General features: G+C 33.8%; 1 pseudogene; it reads left to right on the top strand.

The window, feature by feature from the left end:
• Nucleotides 1-12,037: 12,037 nt before the first annotated feature.
• Nucleotides 12,038-12,907, top strand: LOC149157789 (cell division control protein 2 homolog D pseudogene; annotated as a pseudogene).
• The last annotated feature ends 5,195 nt before the right edge of the window (nt 12,908-18,102 follow it).

The following is an 18,102-nucleotide window of genomic DNA, read 5'->3' as shown; positions in this document are numbered from 1 at the left end:
ACTCAGAGGTAGAGGAGTTGAAACAGAGGAGGTGGGTCAACTATTACCTAAGGGCTCCATGATCTAGAGCCGAGGCGTGATGGCGTTGGTGAGTTGATTCGAGTGTCGAATTGAATGGCATTTACTACTGCTGCGACACGGTTTTATTGCTTTGTGTGCGGTCTTACGGGTGGCCATGTGGCTATGCCACTTGCTGTCCCGTTCCTCTGCCATCAAATCAGTCCTGGCGTACACCCGCATCCGGAAAAAGTAAATTAATAATTAATTAAAGTAAAAATTTAGTTTATAAAGATAATTATTAGTATTTGAATAATTAATATTATAATTATTATAATAATTATTTTATTATTAAAGTTATTAGACTTAATTAAATTATAATGTTTAAACTATAAAAATATTTATATTTTAGATATAAGTCTTTCGGATTAATCACATTGACTTATTTAATATGAATAAGTCAGCCTTATGATTACATAAATTGTTATTATTGAATAATATAAATCAATAATATTGAAATACAACATTTTAAATTTAATTATTCCTTAGACTAAATATAGAATATTTTAATAAAATAACTCTTTACCACTAATTCTTAAATAATTATTTACTTTACCTATTAACTAATTTACTCCGGTCAATGATGCATCCATACTATTTATTTCTCACCTTATCGTGAGGTTAAACCACATTTGTTGGTTCCAAATTTCAAGACCAAATCTTAACAATGTGATTAATCCGAAAGACTTATATCTACATTATGGATCACAAAAATCTTAGATCTAACAATATTTATATTATAATAATAATATTTAATAATTAAATTTAATCAATAAATTATTAATATAAAGTCAATCATGTGATTAATAAAATTAAACTTGGTTAAAATACCCAACCTTAAGCTATATCTTGGCTCCCTTTCCTTCTACCCCTCCTACTCCCTCTTTTTCCTGCTAGGTTATTCCCCTTCTCCTTTCCTTTTATCATAATATTTTTGTAATAACTTTTATCTTAGGTTCTTTATTAATTTTGTTATTTTTATATTATTTATTAATATTAATAGGTATTTTAGCCAAGTTTAATTTTATTAATAATGTAGTTAATTCTAAGCTTAATTTTATTAATAATATAGTTAATTCTATATTAATAATTTAATGATTAAGTTTAGTGATTACATATTATTATTATAACTACGTCAAAATTTATTTTTTTATTATATTTTAATCATTATAATTTAATTGAGTTTAATAACTTTAGTAATAAAATAAATATTTTAATAATTATAATATTAATTATTCTAATAATAGTAATTATCTTTATAAACCAAATTTTTTATTTTAATTAATTAGTATTTATTTATTAATAATTTTCATTTTAGTTATTTAATAATTTATCAATTATTAGTAAGTTAATTTTAATTACTTATAAGTCTTATAGGTCATTTAATATTAATATTTCCATTTGGATTGGTTAATAATTATTTATAACTCATTTTAATTATTATAACCATTCTCATACTTAATTAAGAACTATTAATCTAAATAAAAGAGGCTACATTACTTATCTGCTTAAATTATCAGTGAAACATCAACAGATATCTAGAAAGTCTCTACTCCCAGCGACGAGCCTGGCGTATCAGTGAAACCTCAACAGATATCTAGAAAGTCTCTCCTCCCAGCCACGAGCCTGGGGATTACCTCCAGGCTCTCCCCCAAGCACTTTCACTGTTTTTCACTGGAATAATTCCAAGCTCTCCCCAAGCACTTTCACTGTTTTTCACTGGAATATTTCCAACTACAGTCAGTGCCTTAGGCCTCAGGACTCCATTGTCCAGCCTCAAGTCCTGCACTTAATTTGACTGTTCATGAGCAACTTCCCACTGGTCACTATTTTTCCAGCTCTAGGATAGTCCCCAAATCCTTCATCTTTTCCCTCTATATTTCCCTTTCCAGGGGAGGGGTATAACTGTTTCTTGTAATTGTAGCAAACAGTTTGTTTTAATTAATCATGTCTCAATTCCTAATCAATCATAATTAGGTAACAACTTGTTATCTGGCTTTCCAACCTTGGTCATAACATAACAGAAAATAAATGCAATAAATCATAAAACTGAATTTAATAACCACAGTAATTCTTTCAAGGACCCTGGAGCGTTATATATATATATATATATATATATATATATATATATAGATAGATAGATAGATAGATAGATAGATATGAATTAAATTTTGATAGAAGAAAAAGTTATAGTAATAAATTAGTATTAATAAATCTAATTAATAAAATATAGAAAAATATATAATTAAATTTTTATTATTCATTAATTTTGAGTATAATAAGATCAAAGTTTAATAATAATAATTAATTATTATATCACTAAAAAATTGAATTATAATAAATATTAAAATATTAAGATTAATAGTTCTTAATTAAGTATTAGAATAGTTATAATAATTAAAATGAGTTATAAATAATTATTAACGAATCGAAATCGAAATATTAATATTAAATGACCTATAAGACTTATAACTAATTAAAATTAACTTACTAATAATTGATAAATTATTAAATAACTAAAATGAAAATTATTAATAAATAAATATTAATTAATTAAAATAAAAAATTTAGTTTATAAAGATAATTACTATTATTAGAATAATTAATATTATAATCTAATAATATTATAATGATTAAATTTTGATCGTAGTTATAATAATAATATGTAATCACTAAACTTAATCATTAAATTATTAATATAAAATTAACTATATTATTAATAAAATTAAGCCTAGAATTAACTACATTATTAATAAAATTAAACTTGGCTAAAATACCTATTAATGTTAATAAATAATATAAAAATAACAAAATTAATAAAGAACCTAACATAAAAGTTATTACAAAAATATTACGATAAAAAGAGAAGGGGAGAAGGGGAATAACCGAGCAGGAAAAAGAGGGAGTAGGAGGGGTAGCAGGAAAGGGAGCCAAGCTATAGCTTAAGGTTGGGTATTTTAACCAAGTTTAATTTTATTAATAAAATGGTTGATTTTATATTAATAATTTATTGATTAAATTTAATGATTAAATATTATTATTATAACTCTATCAAAATTTAAATTTTAATAATATAAATATTGTTAGATCTAAGACTTTTGTGATCTATAATGTAGATATAAGTCTTTCAGATTAATCACATTGTTAAGATTTGGTCTTGAAATTTGGAACCAACAAATGTGGTTTAACCTCACGACAAGGTGAGAAATAAATAGTACGGATGCATCATTAGCCCGAGTAAATTAGTTAATAGTTAAAGTAAATAATTATTTAAGAATTAGTGGTAAAGAGTTATTTTATTAAAATATTCTATATTTAGTTAAAAATCGCTGCTAAGGAATAATTAAATTTAAAATGTTGTATTTCAATATTATTGATTTATATAAAGTAATTATTTAATAATAACAATTTATATAATCTTAAGGCTGACTTATTCATATTAAATAAGTCAATGTGATTAATACGAAAGACTTATATCTAAAATATAAATATTTTTATAGTTTAATCATTATAATTTAATTAAGTCTAATAACTTTAATAATAAAATAATTATTATAATAATTATAATATTAATTATTCAAATAATAATAATTATCTTTATAAACTAAATTTTTACTTTAATTAATTATTAATTTACTTTTTCCTGATGCGGGTGTACGCCAGGACTGATCTGATGGTAGAGGAACGGGACGGCAAGTGGCATAGCCACATGGCCACCCGTAAGCCCGCACACAAAGCAATAAAACTGTTTCGCAGCAGCAGTAAATGCCATTCAATTCGGCACTCGAATCAACTCACCAACGCCATCATGCCTCGGCTCTGCATCATGGAGCCCTCAGGTAATATTTGACCCACCTCCTCTGTTTCAACTCCTCTGCCTCTGAGTTGCAAGTGCCCCCTGGCTGCAGTGGAGCCAAGTACACACACTGCAACAGGCAGGCGATGCAACATTCTCTGCTGCATAGAGTTTGGACAGGGCAACCATTACTCTCAGAGCTTGATCTGCAACCTGACTTTCGATTCTAAGCCTTCTGAGCCTTCCACCTCAGAGCTCCACTCAGTGTCGACCTCTCACAGGCAGTCTCTTCATCCCCATGCCATCATGCCCAGACTGCGCCATCGAATGCGAAGCAGGAGGGGTAGTAGCAGAGGCAGACTGCCCCGTTCTTTGCCCTCAATAGTCTCTGACTCCTCTTCCCCCTCGGCAAATTACGCCTCCGCCCATTATCCTGATACTCGCAGTGATAGAGGCCGCATACGCGTTGTCCACTCCCAACCTTTGCAAACAGCCATTCCAGCTACTGATATCCCTTCAAGCTCTCAGCAATCCAACCATTCGGCCCAATTCATCTACCATTGCTCTCTGAATCGACCACTCATCAAAGCTACCATCACAGTCACCTTCCAAGAGGAGCCATCTAGCGACGAAGGACAGCCCACCAGCGCAATGGAGAAGAGGGATAATGCTCAGGGCAAGCCTTCTACAGCGGAGCAAAATCGAGAAGAACCTCTGACGAAGGATGACACGGGTGCGCTGCAGAAAGACGAGGACGACCTCGATGCCTACAGATGTTTCATTATTGAAGAACACCCGTCAGCACCAAATGACACATAATTCACCACGCGTCTTCAGATTTCAGGTTCCTGGCAACCAAGTCTATGGGTTTACTTTTGAATTTTTGAGCAAAATAGTTAGTCTTGAAACTGAAGTCAATAGAATATTGCTCCATGTTCATATGCTGGTTTCCCCTGCGCGGGCAGCAAACTTATTTTGGACTGGACTGGTTTCCCACCTCTGGGCAGTCTTAATTTTGTTTTTGCTGCATTATGCCATGAACCTTGGCTCAGAACTGTAGAGGCCACAACCTCCTTGTATCATTTTGTTATAGTAATAGATCTTAGACTTATTTAGAGGAAAAAAAAAAATTATTAATTTACTTTAATTAATTATTAGTTATTTATTAATTTATTAATTATGAGTAAGTCAAATTTAATTAGCTATAGGTTTTATAAATAATTTAATATCATTTAATATTAATATTTCAATTGCTTAATAACTATTTATAATTCAAATTATTTCAATGAGTTAGTAATTATTTATAATTCATTTTAATTATTATAATCATTTTAATAATAGAAACATTTTCGGAAGAAATCACATCAGAAAAATTTGTCTAGTCCGTTGGAAACACGTCGACCAAATTTTTCTCATATGATTTCTTCCAAACATGTTTCTATTACTCAGAATTTAAATCACAAAAGCTTAAATTGGAACATTCTAATAGTTAATTATTAACTATTAATTTTAATATTTTAATAATTTTTTATAGTTTAATTTTTTATTCATATATTAATATTTAATAGTTGATTATTATTCCTTTACTTTATATATGATATTTTTGTCTTATTATAATCAAAATTAATGAATAATAAAAATTTAATTATATACATTTCTTAAAAATTTAATTATATATTTTATTTTTTATATTTTATTGATGAGATTATTTTTATTATTTTTAATTTATTCACTTATATATTAATAAAGTTCCCTCTTTTATTACTTATTTTTCTTTTTAGTTGACTCTTTTGTTTGATTGATTATTCTTTTTTTATTTTATTATTTTTCTTTTTATGATTCTTTTATATTATTCCTTTACTTTCTTTTATTACATTACTTTTTTATGTTTAAAATTAATTAACTAATATATTTAGAAGAAATAATAATAATAATAATAATAAAAGTTTTTTTTAGTTTTTAGTATTATTCTTTATTTTTAGGGGTTTTATGTTTTAATTTTGAGTTAAACATATGTTTTATGTTTTTATTTTTTAGAATTTAGTTTTTGAGCTAAATTCTTATCTCAAAAGCTTAAATTTTTTGTTGGGTGCATTGATTCTTTTGTTAAAGATTTTGCCTCCTTTGTTCAATAGTGGAGAGATATCAAACTCGAACCAGGAGATTTGTTGGTTAGTTTTGACGTTGTATTCTTATACACCAAAATCCCCATCCAAGAAGCTATTGATATCATAAATCACATCACTAACAAAGAAATTGCCAAGTTAGTTGGCCTCTGCCTCACCTCGACTTTCTTCAATTTCCAAGGTGAGTTCTATGAGCAAACTTGCGGTGTTGCGATGGGCTCCCCTCTTTCCCCTATCGTCGCTAACTTGTTTATGGAAGATTTTGAGACCAAGGCCTTAGCCACTGCTCAATTTCATCCTAAAAAATGGAAGAGGTTTGTTGATGATACTTGTGTCATATGGCCTCATGGTCGGGAGAAAATTGATATGTTTCTTAACCACCTTAATTCTCAATCTGACTCCATCAAGTTCACGATGGAAGTTGAGGTGAATGGTCGCCTTCCCTTTCTTGACATTCTCCTTTCGAGGATGGATGATGGTTCCATTTGTCACCAAGTTTTTCGGAAGAAGACTCACACGGAACAGTATCTCCATGCCAGTTCTCATCATTTCCTGGCTCAGAAATTCGGGGTTCTCAGCACTCTTGCTACCTGTGCTCTAAGAATCTCTGATGATAGCCACCTTGAACAGGAGAAATCTCATCTTCTTGAAGTTTTTAAAAATAATGGGTATAGCAGATCTCAAAGCCTCAAGGCCTTTCACAAAGCTTGCAAAGCACCTAGAGTTAAACCTGCTCGTGATGATCCTATCTCTAAGGTTCATCTCTCGTATATCCAAGGAACCATGGATAGGATTGCCCATATCCTTAAGAAGATTAATGTCTCTTCTTTGTTCAAACCTCTCAATACCATTAAAAATTCTCTTAGATCTATTAAAGACCTATTGACCTTAAGGACTCGAAAGGGGTCTACCTTGTTCCTTGCTCCTCTAGTATCCCCTACATTGGAGAAACAGGTAGGTCTATTAAACAGAGAATCAATGAGCATGCAACAGACATTAGACACAATCACTCCCACTCATCAGCCCTAGCTGAACATGCAGAGAAATCGAAGCACCATGTTTGCATTGAAGAATCCAAATTTATCGCTAGGGTAGATCACTTCCACCACAGGAAGCTTAGGGAAGTGATTGAGATCGAAAGGCATGTTAGAAATCTTAATAGGGATGATGGTTGGAAATTGAGTAAGAGTTGGATTCCAGCTCTCTTCATGACTCATCATCCCTTTCTTCTCCTTTCTCCTTTTTAGTTATTTATGGTTTATTTTCTTCTGGTTTCAGCCTTTATCCTCTATTATCATTATTATTATTATTATCATTTATTTATTTCAATTTTATTAAATTGGTTAATATGACTAAAATATGTTTGCATAACAATATAAAATAACTAGTAATATTTTTCTAGTTAACCTTTGACTCTAGTTTTATTTAATTTATCATGGTTATCCTTCTATTTAAGGGATATAAGCTACCCTCTAACAAATAATATAAAATTGATATTATTAATAAATAATCTTAATATAGAAATTGATATTATTAATAAATAATTATTAAATTATATTGGAATAAAATATTTTAAATTCCTAACAGCTAGTTTTCTACCAAATACATTTTATTTAATATGAATAAGTCAACCCCTAACAAATAAGATTATATAAATTGTTACTAAATAATTACTTTACATAAATCGATAATATTGAAATACAATATTTTATATTTAATTATTCCTTAACAACTATTTTTAACTAAATATAGAATATTTTAATAAAATAACTCCTTACCATTGTTAATCTAGGTTGTCATTGATGTCAATATAGTAGTGTTTGTGATCCTTAAAATTCTTTGATACGTGATTTCCCATTGATGCCCATTGATCATAATGTTCATAGTGATGAAAGTTTGATATATGATGATATGATGAGATGGAGGACCCAAGTGGATTGAACTGCAGGAGGTCAATTGAATAGAAATTGAACAACAAATGACGCAGGAGGTCAATTGAACAACAAATGATGCAGTAGATCTAGTAAAGCAACAGGAGAAAGAAGCCAACGAGTAAGATGAAGAGTTTATCGAAAGCCATTAAAGAAACAAGTCACAGGAGCAACAGCTATCAGAAGAGCGGGGGTAGGAAAGTACGAACTTCCTTGATCGTGGCTGAACTCCCAGACTCAATCCTAGCCATCAATCTCATAGTCAACCCTTAGATAATGGTCAACTACGGGGGTTAAGGCTGTTTTTAATCCATGTGCTAGTCGAAGTCCTGCAAACCGTCGATTTTGATTTGAACTGCAGATCCGATCTGTTTATGAAAACAATTCTAATGTAATATCATATGCGCCTATCGGAACAATCATATCGCATGTCATAAAGGGATGTATATCCAAATCCTCTGATTGCGATAACACTATGGACCCACTGCACCATTAGTTTATAAGGGATGTCAAACTGCTGATTGCGACGGGTTTATTAACAACTGTTGAAGATCATATCGCATCCACTCCGTCGACCGTAGGGGATCGACTATGTTATGAGAAGACCTCCGGAAGTTGCGATTGCGATTAAATGTGATGACGTGGCATGTGGGACTTCCATATGGGTAATGTATCTTGGGGATATATCACAGAGAAGAGGTAACAATTCACAACGTGAACTTGAAGGAATAGAGGAAGCCAAAAGGTCAAGCGAACGAAAGAAGAAGTCGAAAGGTCAAGAAGCCAAAGGTCTGGCAGACAATGAAAGTATAAAAGAAGCCAAAGATCGAGTGAGAGAGAGGAAAGCAAAAGGACAAAAGTAAGCCATAGGTCCAGCAGGACAAAAGGAAGGCATAGGTCTAGTAGGACAGAAGGAAGCCAAAGGTCCAGCACGACCGAAGGAAGCCGAAGGTCCAGCAGGACAAAAGGAAGCCGAAGGTCTAGTAGGATAGGAGGAAGTCGAAGGACGATGAAATTTTGTTGATTAGTAGCTAGCACCAGCATTGAAGCTTTTGTGAGTTTGGTTCTGGGAAGTAAGAGTTCGCAATAGCAAGAACAGTGAGAAGCAGTCACGCTTGAAATAGTTAACACAACAGTAAAGAATAGAGGCTTGAAAACATAGAATTGCTTTTGTGCATACATTGAAGCTTAGTGCAAATATCTTGTTGGAAAGCTTCAACAAATCTTGGAAACATTATTGGAGATCATGATGCCTATTTGAAACCATCATGAGGTAACTTTGCAGACTCTATTAGGGTAATATGAAGAGTTGTGAAGACTCCTTCATATGAATATAGGTTGTCATTGATGTAGCAGTGAAGGTGTAGATAGACATAATTCAGTGAAGAAGATGTTGGGAGCAAATAATAACTCCCAAACATATCTATAAAATATATAGTAGAGGGTTGGAGCCCTTGGAGTTGGTGCTCCTAAATCCAAGGTTGGTGCCTTAACAAGATAGGGTTGGTGCCCTGGAGGTTGGAGCTTCACAAAAAGTCCAAGTTGGTGCTTGGCAATTGGTTGGATCCATATATACATTGTACTTGATTTATTGTAAAGTTTATATTAATAAAATCATTTATTCATGTTGTTCATTTTGTGTTCTAAATATAAATGATTTAACTAACAAAAATAAGAATTGAAAAGGAATACTGATTCACCCCCCTCTCAGTATTTCCAACAATTGGTATCAGAGTCAGTTCCTTCACTCAAAATCCTAACAGCTTGAAGGTTGATCAGTAGAACACAAATGGCGAAGCCAAGGAAGAAAGTCTCCAATCCTCCTAAAGATGTGTCTCCCTCTACCACTAAAATAGAAGTCAATCGATTTGTGAAGGCTCCATGGTTCAATGAAAACTTTGATATATGGGAAGCAAGAATGAGGAATTTCTTAAAGACTCAAGGCATTGAAGTATGGGAATCAGTAATTACTAATAACATGATGAATGGAGAATCCAAGGAGTACAGTGCAAAGTGATGAAGGAAATCTTGAAAGGGCTACCAGATTCTATAAAAAGCAATTTCGGAAAATGTTCATGAGCGAAGGTTATATGGGACAAAATTCATGATCTTCACTCAAAAAGAGCATTGACAATGATCTCTAGTCAAGAAAATGATGGAAAACAAGAAGAAAATCTAGAGCCCGTCAAGGAAGCTAAAGATAGGATTGATGACATCAAGGCTAAAGAAGATCTAGAAAATGAAGAGAATTAAAAAGACTTTGTAGAAGATCTCCTCACTAAACTTATGGCTGCCATGGAAGAGATTATCAATTTGAAAAAGGAAAATGAGGAACTTAATAAGAAAGCACTAGCTGGTGACCAAGACCAAACAAGGAAGAAAGTTAACCTTGTCAAGCTTCAAGTACAAGAAAGGAATGAAGAGCTTGCCAAGCTTAAGAAGGAATTTCATCAAGGCAAAAGAAAGAATCATGAAGAAGTCATATCCAGACAAATCAATTGGATAAAGCAAAGAAATGGGAAGATACCTTATCAAGTCAACTTGAACAAAGGCACAAGAGCTTGAACAAACTTGAAGAAGAGATTGGTCAGTACAAGGTAGAGGTCTCCTCTCTCAAATATCAACTACAAGAAGCAAGAAAGTTAGCACAAGGAGCTGAGAAGACAATGGAAGCATTGGCAATCATAGAAGGACATGTTGATGAAGCATAAAAGGAGAGAAACACCATGATATGTCAACTAAAAGCAAAGGATGGAGAAATATTCAAATTAAAATCTAATGTCAACCTTCTCAAGGCCGAAACATGTAAAGCTACAAGGATCAAGGAAGAAATGGAGAGCAATCTAGCAAAGGAAAATGAAGAAATCTTTAAAATGAAGTCAGATATCATCTCCCTTAAATTAGAAGCAAATGAAGCAATACGTATTAAGGAAGATATTGAGAAACAACTTGCTAAGAAGAATAATGATTGCAAAAAATTGGAAGAAGAGATTGTCTCCCTCAGGAAAAATGTTGAAGGGATGGGCAAAACCTTGAAGAGCTCTCAAGCCTTGGATGACATGCTCAACCATCAAATATGTCCATTTGATAAATTAGGTCTCGAGTATGCAGATGAATCCTCAAGAAAGAATGATAATGCTTCAAACAACAAGGATATGAGGAATTCATAAAGAAATGTTGATGCTCCTAGTTTCAGCAAAGGTAAAGATAAGAGTCAAGCCGATAATGAAGGAAGTCTTGTTCCAAGAAGAAATGCAAATGTTGTTAAGGATGTGAGAAGCAATAATTATCATCAAAGGATCTCAAGGTAGAAAGGCTTCATAAGTACATCAAGTAAATTTCCATCTCCGAGGTACCAAAGTTTATTTCTTGGTTATTATTATTCTTGTACAAACTTTGGACACATGGCAAAAGATTGTAGGGCTTATAATGATCCCTGTCAATCTCTGAGAAGCAATTTCGCAAGAAGAAGTCATGAATTCTTATTCATGAACAACATAAAATGCTTCAAGTGTCATAACATTGGTCATATGCCACGTAATTGTAACTTGATTTGGGCACCTTCTCAATCTAGAACCATGCTGGAAAAGAAAGTTACACAAGTATGGAGAAGAAAGCAAATACAATCTAAAAATCTCCTGAACCCTCCAACCAACAACACATGTTGTTGACTTGATGAAGATATTCTTGATATTTCGAGTGTTTAATGATGGGATTCTGCCAAAAAGAGGCCATGCATACAGTTAGGGGGAGCTTGTGATTCTTGATCATTATCGCAGAAGCTATTCATGAAAGGGTCCTTATGAAATCCTTGTTGAGCTATATTAACAATCATCCTTTGATAAAGATCATTTCTCAGGAGCACTACGTTGAAGAACATAATCTTGTAACCATTCTTTGGACTATTGCTGAAGATGTTTTCCACTTGATCACTAAGCATAAATTGGAGTAGCAGAGAAGGCCATCCAATGCTAGAGAAATAGGGCTAATAACTATGTTGTTCGTATTACAGAAGTTGAATGTCTCGACTCAGGGATATAATGTGAGAACAGGTAAATCAAGGACAGTAATAGAGGCTTTGTTTGAAGGGAAAATCAACTTATAGTTTTCAATTTTGTAGTAGTAACATGAATCTTGATACGATTCCGAAGTATATGAGGTGTCAGTTGTTAGAGGAAGATCTGGAAGGAAGGATTTATAAGGGCATAATGCCAGAAACAGGGGAGGAGGTGACTCTCAAGGTTGCTTACACACATTTTATGGAAGGAATTCCCTCCACTTCCATCAAAGAGATATCAATTTTATGGATGTTATCCGATAGCGCCTGCAACATCGTCAAGTTGCGAGATGTGGAACGCCAAAAGAGTCTACACGGCCAATTTCTCCTTCATATAGTATTTTATGATATGAAGTCGAATGTTTTTTTATTTATCAACAGATATTGGACGCCGTCACTCACAATATCGCCTCTTGTTATCAAGAAAATTATGTACAAGCTTGTGAAAGGCATTGCTTCTATTCACGGCCATGGCGTCATGCACATAAGCCTAAATTCTAAAGCTATATGGATAGAAACGGAGGACAAGGAATTTGTGTCACTGAAAATTGCAAGGTTTTGTTTGGGAAGAGTTACCGATTTATCTGGCAAGGCTTATACGAAGAGGGTAGGGGTGCGCTGGTACGTATCTCCCGAACTGCTCTTGGGTCAGGATACCTACTGTCTTTCTGTTGACATGTGGAACATCAGTTGCATTTTGCCCAAATTGTATAAAAGGGAGCCTCTCTTTGTGGGATGGAATGATTTCGAGATTCTTCAGGCGATCTTCAGCTTGCTCGGAACTCCAAATGAAGAAGTTTGGCCGGGAATTTCACAACTCAATTATTGGCATCCTTTTCCTCAATGGGAGCCCTGTGATCTCAGAATCAAAGTCCTGGATTTAGATGATGATGCTTTCAATTTGTTATCGAAATTGCTCTACTGGCTTGAAACTACATGAACATGTGAAAGAAAATATGGTTTGATGTTTTGAAGGAATCCTGATTTGAAGAAAGATAGAGAGAATGACAATTTCAGTGGCATCTTCTCCTGATTTAGACTATAAATAATCCTTAATTATGACTGTGAAGACAACAAAATTCTGATTGCAGAAGCTTAAAAACTTGGACTTGAACATTTGGTGTATGGCTATTTGGAGCCTATTGGGAAGCACTGAAATGGAGCATCTTTAAGCATTGCTGAAAGCATTATGAAGAGGTTCTCAGACATGAAGAGGGGATAATGTGCTAGTTGATAATGAGGCAACAATCCTTCTATATTGAGTAAAAAGAAGAGCACCACGACAGGGGGAGTAACACACCCATAAAAATATTCTATTCATAAAGAACAAAAGTAGTTTGACAGGAGGATGATGAGGCAACAATCCTTCTATCTTGAGTAAAAAGAAGAGCACCATGACAGGGGGAGTAACATACCCATAAAAATATTTTGTTCATAAATAACATAAGTAGTTTGACAGGAGGATTCCTTGTGCACTCCTTTTCCATTGATGTCAAAGTGGGGGAGAAGAAGAATATTTCCATAAATGACAAAGGGGGAGATTGTTAATCTAGGTTGTCATTGATGTCAATATAGCAGTGTTTGTGAAGGCAAATTCTTTGATACATGATTGGCCATTGATGCCCATTGATCATAATGCTCATAGTGATGAAATTTTGATATATGATGATATGATGAGATGGAGGACCCAAGTGGATTGAACAACAGTAGGTCAATTGAACAGCAAATGATGTAGGAGGTCAATTGAACAACAATTGAACATCAATTGAACAAAAATTGAAAAGCAATTGAACAACAATTGAAAAGCAATTGAACAAAAATTGACGCAGTAGATCTAGTAAAGAAACACGGGCAAGAAGCCAAAGAGTAATATGAAGAGTTTATCGAAAGCCATCAAAGAAACAAGTCACTGGAGAAATAACTATCAGAAGAGAAGGGGTAGGAAAGTATGAACTTACTTGATCGTGGCTGGAGTCTTGCACTCAATCCTAGCCGTCGATCTCATATTCAACCCTTAGATCACGGTCAACTGCGGGGGTTAAGGTCGCTTTTAATCCCTGTGCCAGTCGAAGTCCCACAAACCGTCGATTGCGATTTGAGCTGTAGACCCGATCTGTTTATGAAAACAATCCTAATGTAATATCACATCCACATATCGGAACGATCATATCGCATGTCATAAAGGGATGTATATCCAAATCCTCTGATTGCGATAACACTATGGACCAGCTGCCCCATTAGTTTCTAAGGGATGTCAAATTGTCGATTGCGACGAGTTTATTAACAACTGCTTAAGATCATATCACATCCACTCCGTCGGCTGTAGGGGATTGACTATGCTATGAGAAGACCTCCGGAAGTTGCGTTTGCGATTAAAGGTGATGACGTGGCATGTGGGACTTCAATATGGGTAACGTATCTCAGGCATCTATCACAGAGAAGAGGTAACAGTTCACAACTCGTGAACTTGAAGAAATAGAGGAAGCTGGAAGGTCAATCGAACAAAAGAAGAGGTTGAAAGGTCAAGAAGCCAAAGGTCTGGCAGATGATGAAGGTACAAAAGAAGCCAAATATTGAGTAAGAGAGAGGAAAGCAGAAGGACAGAAGTAAGCCGTAAGTCTAGCAGAACAGAAGGAAGCCATAGGTCCAGCAGGATAGAAGAAAGCCGAAGGTCTAGCAGGACAGAAGGAAGTCGAAGGTCCAACAAGACAAAAGGAAGCCGAAGGTCCAACAGGACAAGAGCAAGCCGAAGGACGAGGAAATTATGTTGATTAGTAGCCAGCACCAACATTGAAGAGTTTGTGACTCTGGTTCTAGGAAGTAAGAGATCGCGATATCAAGAACAGTGAGAAGCAGTCATGCTTGAAACAGTTACCACAATAGTAAAGAACAAAGGATTGAAAACATAAAATTGCTTTTGTGCATACATTGAGGCTTAGCGCAGATATCTTGTTGGAAAGCTTCAACAAATCTTGGAAACATTATTGGAGATCATGATGCCTATTTGAAATCATCATGAGGTAACTTTGCAGACTCTGTTAGGGAAATATGAAGAGTTGTGAAGACTCCTTCATATGAAGATAGGTTGTCATTGATGTAGCAGTGAAGGTGTAGATAGACAGAATTCAGTGAAGAAGATGTTGGGAGCAGAGAATAACTAAAAAACATATCTAGACAATATATAGCATAGGGTTGGAGCCTTTGGGGTTGGTGCCTCAGAATCGAAAGGATTGGTGTCGCTGGAGTTGGTGCTCCTAAATCCAATGTTGGTGCCTTGACAAGACAGGGTTGGTGCCCTGGAGGTTGGAGCCTCACAAAAATTCCAAGTTGGGGTTTGGCAACTGGTTGGAGCCCTATATACATTGTACTTGAATTATTGTAAAGTTTATATTAATAAAATCATTTATTCCCATTGTTCATTTTGTGTTCTAAATATAAATTATTTAACTGACAAAAATAACAATTGAAAAGGAATATTGATTCACCCCCCCTCTCAGTATTTCCAACAACCACTAATTCTTAAATAATTATTTACTTTACCTATTAACTAATTTACCTATGACTAATTTTTAACGTCTAACTCTAGGCAATGATGCATCCATACTATTTATTCCTTTTGATCGATGGATTTCTCATCTTGTCCTGAGGATGAACCACATTAGTTGGTTCGAAAAGTCAACCAAATCATAACAATGTGATTAGTCAGAAAGACTTATATTTACATTATGGATCACAAAAATCTTAGATCTAACAATTTTGAGTTTATTATTTTTTCTAACGTTCATTTTTATTATAATAATTTTTTAATTTTTTGACTGTTGGGATTAATCATTGCATCACTTCCTAAAAATATCTGATATAAATCATGAATCACAGAAACTTGCATTTTGATAAACTCCTTATCCTATATATATATATATATATATATATATATATATATATTTCTTAATAAGTCATTTCATTTGAAATATCGAGTACGATAACCAGTCATTTCTTCTAAATATTTTATATTCAATTTTGATGTCAATTTTGTTAAAATGGAGAAGCAATTTGAGATTTTTCTAATTATTTTTCCGAGATAAGAGTTGTTTTCTCTCTATATCCAATGTTGTTGTGAATTTGGTGTAATTTTTTTTAAAGAAAAAATAGTTAATATAGATTAATTATTGTAGAAATTTACACCCGATTTATGGGGTCAATACAGACATTTCTTTGATCAATTTTCCAACAGCACGATTTTCATCAGAATTTTAGAATACTGCGAGTTTCTGTCCATTCCAGAAATCTTCACAAATTTCCACCGGATTTATTCGCTGAAATTTGAGAATATTGTGGTTTTTTTCGCATGAAGGAATTTGCAACCAATTTATTAAGCCATATGTATAAATCTGCGATGCCATCTATATAAATCTATGTGATTCTGCGGTGCCATCTATATAAATCTGTGTGGTTCTGGGGTGCCATCGATTTGTGGTGCCATCTCTTACCTAATATCTATGGCACTCGATCATTATATAAATAGATCTCTGTGTGGTTCTGCGGTGTCATCGATTCTGCCTGGTTTTGTGGTCTCTATAGTTCGTCGAATAATATGTGGGTGTATTCGTAGATATCTGCGTGGTTCTATTCCAATCTTTGCGGTCTCAGCCATTCATTTTTCTAGATCCAATCCGGTCTGTGGTCTGCGGTTCGATTTGGGGGTCTGCCATTTGGTTTGCTGATATCAGGTGTACATATTCCTTATCTTTTTCTAATACATATTTGCTCATATATTTTCAAGTATGACTAATTCACCATAGCTACCAAAGATTACCAAAGGTAGACCTAGCACAGTGACTCTACACAGCCTTTATGAGTATATAGAGTATTTAGAGAAACGTAGAGAAGAAAGAGAAGTCAAGCTACAAACAAAGTTAGAAGCCATGCTAGAAAATAAATTAACATCTCTTGAAGACAAGATCCAAAAACAAATAGAAAATAAAATAGAACTATTGGAGAATAAAATGGAGGCAATGGAGACTAGGTTGCAGGTTATAGAAAAACAAAACCAAGATACAAACCAAACATCCCAGCAATGAGATGCTATTACTTTAGAGAGTCTTAAAATTAAGGACATGATTAAAGAACTAGAAGAAAAAGTTAATAGCCGCCTCACCCTAAATAGTGTGGTAGGTTAATTAGATATCAAACCAATTAAAGATGAAATGAAAAAATTGATAGAATTAGACCATGAACGTAACAAAAGGGCCTTGAACCTTATAATATTCAGTTTGAAAGAGGAGGTAGACGAGGATACTTTAGCCATAGCCCAGACAGAATTACATAATAGATTACAAATTGAAACAACGTATCTCACAGAAGCAACAAGGTTGGGGAAATTAACTGAGAATAAAGGAAGGCTGATCTGAATAAAGGTGAGCTCTACTGACCATAAGTATGACATACTCAGTAAAACCTCAACTCTAAAAGGAACGGGGATATTTATAAATGAAGATCTCATTCCAGAAGATTGAGTAGAATTAAGAAAGGAGGTTCAAAAGGTAAAAGAAGCTAGAAAGGAAGGAAAATGGGCAATAACCAGAAATAGAAAATCCGTTATTCGAGATAGAAACCAAAAAGATAGTAATAAATAGTGATTCAACATGCTCTGGATTCTTCCTTGGAACTGTCAGGGCTATCCATGGAACAAAGGCCCCAAGCTAACTTGGATCTCGAATGATGTTGATATTATATTACTTGTTGAAACTTGGGAGCACGAAGAATCTAAGGTCCCTAACATAGATGGCTTTGCACTATGGTCTACCTGGAACAAGCGATCCTCCCGTAGAGGCATTGGGGGTATATATTGTTACATTAAGAAGAACATCTCCCCCCATGCTAGGATTTATAAAAATGACCCTTACAACCAATATAGTTGGATAGAGATTACTGACATTAATGATAAAAAGACCTACATAGCAATCTGTTATTTCCCCCCCATCAATTCTAACTTCTATAAGAAAAGGAATCTAGATAAAAATAGTCCTTACAATGGTTTAGAGAATGATATTTCTAGCCTAAGGAATGAAGGTAATATCCTTTTAATGGGTGACTTTAATGCTCAAACTTCAAGCAACCAAGCTATTCTTCTAAGCA

This window comes from Pinus tabuliformis, chromosome 5_2 (genome assembly GCF_031772625.1).
Source record: "Pinus tabuliformis cultivar Carrire ecotype Pingquan chromosome 5_2, CPIR1, whole genome shotgun sequence".
Classification (NCBI taxonomy): domain Eukaryota; kingdom Viridiplantae; phylum Streptophyta; class Pinopsida; order Pinales; family Pinaceae; genus Pinus; species Pinus tabuliformis.
The sequence above is the reverse complement of the archived record's forward strand: the minus strand, read 5'-3'. Positions and strand labels throughout refer to the sequence as shown.